Source organism: Gopherus flavomarginatus, chromosome 3 (genome assembly GCF_025201925.1).
Source record: "Gopherus flavomarginatus isolate rGopFla2 chromosome 3, rGopFla2.mat.asm, whole genome shotgun sequence".
Lineage (NCBI taxonomy): Eukaryota > Metazoa > Chordata > Testudines > Testudinidae > Gopherus > Gopherus flavomarginatus.
The window spans coordinates 69,830,609-69,837,987 of NC_066619.1; positions in this window are offsets into that span (position 1 = coordinate 69,830,609).

Consider the following 7,379-nt stretch of genomic DNA (forward strand, 5'->3'; position numbering starts at 1 on the left):
AGTCTTGCTAAACTGTATCAAGAAATAAAGAGGGGAAAAAATCATTCTGCTGAATACTGGTAAAAAGATGTATTCAACTTTAGCAGCAGAACAAAACTAGGGGTAACCAGCTACAAAAAAACAAATGTAACCACCATTATGGGATATGGAAAGAGTAAGATACACCTCTCATTATTGTGTATGGATTTTCAAAAAGATCAGTCTCTTGGGAAAAAATTTTGCTCTCATGCTTGATTTTAGCACAGTTGCATTGCTATGTATGAAGCCAGCAAAATTTCATTCCAAGACTATTTTTAGAGGACAGTCTGGCCCTTAATATTTCCTTCTTCAGGCCTTCTCAGACATCTGAATTAGATGTCTCCATATCCCTCACATACTTCCATTTCACATTACTCTGTGAGTTGCTCTTCAGAGGCAAAGTTCTAGCTTCGTCTCTGGTTTCATTTGGCCCAACATCTACTTCCAGAGACCCCAAAAATACTACTTTAGGTATAACATCCCAAAGTAACTGTAAGATAAAGGTGAATGCCTAGTTCACATTCTAATTAATGTTTCATCCAACTGAAGACTTCTTCAAGAAAGCTGACAAATTCCTTTTTCATATTACAGTATATGACATTCTGTTACTGATGTTTTCTTTGAAATACACAGCATTCTATTCCTCATCTTTGAGGAACAATGTGTAACTAACACTGTGCCCCCCCCACTGAGAGAATTACCCTGCTTCAGTTGCAGTCAACAGACCAGTTCCTACTGAATAAAGAGTGTTGTGATGCCAGTTTCCACTGATCCTCAGTAAGGAAATGTGTTCTCCTTTTAGCCCATTTCAGAACTCCAAACACATTCTGCATTCCTAAATCATCATTCTTATTGTCATCCATTTTGTTTTTAGGGGCCTGGTTTCCTTGCTTACACCATGTAACGAGGTGTACTGGTGAGCAAATACTGTACAGCTCAAGATCAGACTTGCAGACTAAAAATTTATGGTTTTTTAATCCACTAAATATATAGTTACTTGCAGAACATTTAATACATGATGAAGTGACTGATTTTTAGGTGACCAAATTAATAAAGCTTTATAAATTTTCCTCAGCAGGTGGATCAAATACCAGTAGTGTCATAATCAGTCACAGATGAGTTGGTAAAAAAATATTATTTAAAGTTATATCAGTGTCTCTTGCATGCAGTTTTCTCCTTAACAGGTACATGGCTTTTCTTTTAGTCACTAATGTTATTTATTTGAATGGTGCTCCACATAAAAGAGTTAAACTGTGCTCTAGCTCTTCTCTGGAGTACTAGGGAAGGTGTGTGCAGAACTGTAGCAGCCAAATAGAGGTGCTTTTTGGCATTCTGCCTTATACAGGTCAGATGTAGCCAGGATGCCTCAGAGCACTGCTGCTGGGAGCGCTCTCTATAGCATTGCCTACGTCCATTAGTAAAATGTGCACGCTGTGCTCCCCCCAGCACCTGCTGCCAATTGCTAACTGCTGCACAAGTAGCAGAAACCTGGCCATGCCCCCTCATGGCTTACCTCTGCCAGCTTGCAACTGTGGACAACCCCAGTGCCCAGGCAGTGATAGTGACAGCATTTTGCCTGGGTCCTATACAGGTCCACAAGGGAGAAGATGTAGATGAGGCTTCCTGCATATCCCCTGTGCAGGAGATTCGACTAATCCCTCCATAGGAGGGCCAACCAGATGAAATGCAATCAATTAAAACTTCCATTGTTCCTTATTATGTCAGCATAATAATGGCTAACGAACATATTTCCTACTGGGAGCTTGCCCATCTGATTATTACATGTTAGCTCCCTAAAAGCTTAAGAAAATAGAAAAATCTACTAGGAAAGGACTCCAGGTCTAGGCTTGGGCATTGTGTTACCTCAAAGGACATGATCCAAAAAACAGTCCAAAGAGCTAATCTGACCTAATTATTCTAAAAACATCCTGGAAAAGGATTGAAAACCACAACATATATTTTGTATCATTTCATTGCCATCCCTACAGCAATTGCACAGTCTTGCTTGAGGCGGCATGCGGGGGGGGGCGCTCTGCCAGTCACCGGGAGGGCGGCAGGCAGCCAGCCTTCGGCGGCATGCCTGTGGAGGGTCCACTGATCCCGCAGCTCCGGTGAACCTCCCGCAGGCGTGCAGAGCGCCCCCCGCAGCATGCCACCGTGCTTGGGGCGGTGAAATGTCTAGAGCCGCCCCTGTGTGTAATCAAGAGGTTTCCAGAAAGGACACTTGAGCTGTAGGGGCACTGTCTTTCCAACTGTGTATGTGTTTATTTTTCTTTTGTATAACTGCATGGTGGAAACTGGGGGAAAGAAAGAGTCATTGACATACCATTGCAGACTTTTGACAACTGTAGCCTGGAGTAGCCAGGCACTGCTGTAGTTTACAATTTTTAAATGTATTTAGGTTTTTTTTCATTTAATACCAATGAATGCACCAGCAAATATAACATCAGGTAAAACACCTTTTATGCTCTTTGTTGTTTAAAAATAATATATTTGTGAAACAGATTGATAATATGTAACACTGGAAATGGGTGCTTCTTCCCAAAAGTGCATGTGTAAAAAAAGAGAGGTGGGGGGGGGAGTCTTATGTAGGTTTATCTGGTTTTTAAACGTCTGAGAATGATAGCTGTGTAATACAGTTTAGTTGTCTATCATTTTAACAGATCTGCATTTTAACTTATTTGCCAATTTTTATATACATAAAAGTTACATTTTAGAATTTAAGGTAACATTTTTTCCTAGTCTGTTACAAAATAGGAGGTCCGTGTTCTTGTAAACTTCAGACTTTTTTTTAGCTTCTTCTGATGGACCAATTACCACTGAGTCTGCAGTCCCCTTTTTACTGCATTCTTCCAATAAATGTAAAATATTTATGTCAGGGTGTGTTTCTACTTCATTTAAATATCAATATTTATAACAGGAAGGGGAGAAATATAAACAAATATATTGTACACTGAAGACAGAGGATTATCTCCATAGTAACCTTCATCCTAGAGATGTTACAAATACAATGCATAATACACATAATATACCACTTTGTGGCAATTAAGCTTATCTGAGTTCTGGTTGCAATCCCTGCTGCCTTGCCTCAGACATTACCTGCTAGAGTTCAATTGTCACATGTTTAGTGTGTGGCAGTCCTTTGCCAATATTTATTATTATGAGTTGCTCAATCATTATAATACTGCCAAAAATGAGCACAAGAATAAAAAACATGGCCAAAGTCTGACCGACTTTGAAGTTAGAACAATGAACCCTGGTAACTTGAGCATATTTTCTTTTTTCAATTGATAGTAGGAACAGCCTCACTTTTGTTGATGTCTGTTTACCCTCCATTCTGCAAATCAATAATCTTTCTAAAAAAGGTTTTCTGTCATTTGCACAGAGTAGCTGGCACAGACGCCTCTGTGATGCCATCTGTGATGTGATTTAATCTGGTTACCTCTACCTTACACCAGTTTAACTTTACCAATGGCATCATGTTTCACAAGAGTGTGCAGCCTGGAGGGTGTTTACATGTGCTGTACTGTTTGTCACAAATATTTTATATTAAATATCTATTGCCTTTTATCCCAAACTGATTTCCATGTATCATCTCTGGACTGGAGGCCACCACTTCACTGCACAAGTGTGAGCAGCACACATTGTAGTCAAAGACACCAAAGCAGTCCCCTATTTTTAGAATAAAGATGGTCTCTGTAATGCCCACTTGAAGCAGATATTCTCTCTTTTTAAAGAACTGTCAAAAAAGATGGACATGCAGGTGCATGCGCACACACAATAAAACGCCTGGAACTCAATATAGTTACCTTGAAGAACAACGGGTCAAATCCTCCCCACCTGTATTTGAAGCTATGATTCCAAAAAGTCTCATTTTCTGATTGCGCTTACTAAAAATAATCCTAAAGTCGAACAAAGACATCTCTGAACTTTACTCAGTTTCAGGACATTTCCACTGACCTAGTGTATTATTTGCTTTATTTTTTAATTACTTATTTGGAGATACTTATGAACACCTAAGACTTCACCTTTGTCCCACCCTGCTAGCAAGTCTTACACATTTCAATTAATTCATGGTTCAAATATACGAGTAATAAGGTATTTTATTACTTAATGAAATTCTCTCCATTACATGTTCCTATCAGTAGATTTGCAGACCACCTTAAATATCTGTTACAGTTGAAGTTTTATTTGCTTTCTTATGTCATATCTTATTCACTCTCTATGAAGCCCACTGTTAGTTTAGCTAATTATGTAAAATCCCAAGGGATTTTTCCAGAACAAAAGTTGATAGATTGAGGATGAAACTATTAGGGATGAGCGAACCAGTTAGTTAAAAATGAAAGCTAAAAACTAACCAAAACACAAACTAGGGTGTTGTAAAAGCTTGGATGTGTTTATTTAAGGCCTCCCGGCCACTGGTCTTCAGTAGATCCTCTTTGAAGGCAGGCATGAGACATCTTTCTACTCCCTCAGGAAGTGAATTTCCTCTTCAGAGGTGACTTGGTAACCTACTTCCCCAACTCCAGTCCTGAGATGGCTGACCAGCCTACCTTTCCCCTCCCATTCGTTATAGCATGACCTAGTCACCCCACCACTGCACCCATGGATTTCATTTGCTTTAAAAGGCACACTGATCTTCTTACAATGTAGGATCTTGCTCTTATATAGTGTCTTCCTGCTAAAAGGTAGCAAGTTTATTTACCTGTAGAGTAACTGGAGTTCTTTGAGATGTTTTCTCTCTATGGGCATTCCACCATAGGGTGTGCACGTGCCTTGCACTTTTGATCAGAGATTTTAGTCAGCAGTGCCCACAGGTACATGCTTATGCATTACAGATCCTCATGCTCCAGTGCAAAGGTATATAGGAGGGGCAGATCTGCAGCCACCTCAGTTCCTTTTTAACACAAAGCCCAGTTACTGTACAGGTAAGTGATCTCACCTTCTACTTTGCGGTATTGTCCCTATGGGTGCTCCACTGCTGGAAACTTCCAAACAGTATCTCAAGATAGAGGCAGGTGCTGAAGACTGTGTCAGCAAAGGCCACATCTGCCTTGAAAGGACGTAGGAAGCAATAGTTCCTGGAGAACATGTGAATGGAGGATCGGGTTGCTGCCCTGCAGATGTCCAAGATGGATATGTCTCTAAGAAAGGCTATTGAGGAGGATTGGGCCCTAGTGAAATGGCCAGTCACTCTAGGACAGTGTTTCTCAACCTTTTTGATACCAGGGATCGGCTAGCTACCTTCCTAAACTGTGTCACGGACCAATGCCAGCCCATGGATCAGTTGTTGAGAAACACTGTTCTAAAAGACCAAGTTGTTGAGTTCCCATTTATGGTTCAATTGGAAATGCCTGCTCAGGGTATCTGCTATGTTATCCTGCAGGCCCAGAAAAGTAGACAACTGAGATTTCTATGTAGTAGGATATTCATAGTTTTAGTGATTCTGTGCATAAAGATTGGGACCTGGCTGCACTTTGACAACTGATACAGTACCACAGTACACTGTTGCTCTATTGTCCAGTGTAAACTTGCCAGGGCAGCCCTTGATGTTTCAAAGGAAGTATTCGCCCATGTAGTGATCTGCCCTGAGTTAGAGAATGTTGATGAGCAGAGAAGCTTCTCAAGGAAGAACAGGTGGTGGTAACTCTTGAGGTGGGGTGGATATGAAAACAGAACTTCCACACAGACTTTGAGAAGAGCCTTCCACATGTTAAGGGAGTTGAGAACACTGGGAGCTACGGTCACTCATTTGGAAAAAGACAGTTGAGGATGTAAATAGCCCTGAGACTGGTCCGAAGTTATCAAAGGTGTAGTCTTGGGTGAGGCATTACACACATGCAGGCCAGCATGTGGCCTAAGAGCTGCAGGAAAGCCCTTGTTGTGGATTATGGGCTCAGTTATAGTGTGGCGATAAGACTTGCTATAATTGTGAAACTGTCTGCAGGTAGGCTCTAGCATTTGAGGAGTCCAGAATGGCCCTGATGAAGTCTGTGCACTGTACTGGTTTTAGGGCAGATTTCTCCACATTTAGACAAAGGTCCTAGGAGTGAAATAAGGCTAGGTCTTTGTCAGCTGCTCACTGGACCCTGAAGAGGGAGTGATCCTTGAAGAGCCAATCATACAGATAGGGAATGATGGTTATTTCCCACTGATGCAAGTGAGCTGTGATGACTGAGGGGACCTTTGTAAAGGCCCTCAGGATGTCTGAAAGACTCTCGAGGGTGGTTCACAACCCTCAACAAATCTGTCAAAATGGCAGTTTGAAAGCAGGTGCAGAGTAGGAGGTCACTGCTGAGGAGGGCGTTTTTTTGTGAAGTGTGGACCTCTTTCAGGGGTTATAGGCCTCACATAAGGATAAAGGCTCCATCTCTGAAGGGCGCAGCAGTCCCAGGAAGAAATCTCTCTCAGTATCCCTTAGCATAGGAATTTTTGGTTCCTCTGGAACCAGGTAGTCTTTGTGAGTGAGGAACCTGGACAATAGAGGAGAGCTTGGGTACTGTTCAGCAGGGATTAAGAGGAGCCCAAAAACACAAGCCTGTGCTAAAACTAAACTAAAAAGTGAATAAAAATAAGATAAGCTAAATAAAATACTTAAGGAAGGAAGAAGCTGAGAATCTAGCAGTGGACAATGAATGCTCCATTTCAAGCTGAGGCAGTTGACAAGGAACTGAAATGGTGGCAGGGGCAGGTCTGCACCCCTCTCCCAATACACCCTTATACTAGAGCATGAGGATGTGAAGTACCCAAGCGCGAATCCACGGCCCCTACTAACTACAAATTCCCATTCGAGAGTGCACAGGCACACAAACATCCTACAGTGAAGCACACATAGGGACAGTAAGTTGAAGAACTCCAAAGTGCTCTACAAACATTAATGAACTAAGCTTCACAACACCGCCATGATCCCATTTTATAAATGAAAAAACAGTCACAGAGAGATTTAGAGGCAGTGCATCAGAAGCAGTCACTGACTCTTTGGGAAGCTTAATTTTTCATTGCCCAAGTTGAGATAGTTTGAGCCTGATTTTGATATTAGGGCACCTTGAATGAACTTTTGGTTCTAAATTAACTATATTTGTTTTCTTTCACTTTTAAGTTTTTCCAATGGGGGGAGGGGAAAAGAGGGAGAAGGAAGAGTAAAAAAATTTGAGACAAAGAAACAGAGGTTTATACACTTTCAAAAAGATGATTTTGGAAATTTTCATATTTTGTACATTTTTCATAAAATTTTGAAATAAAAATTGACAAAAATGATTTTTCTTCTACAAACAGGTTTTGTTTTGTTGTAAAAAATGGATTCAACTGGCTCTTGTAAAGGGCCATTGATTATGGGAGCAAGGCTATGTCAAATAAGTGCA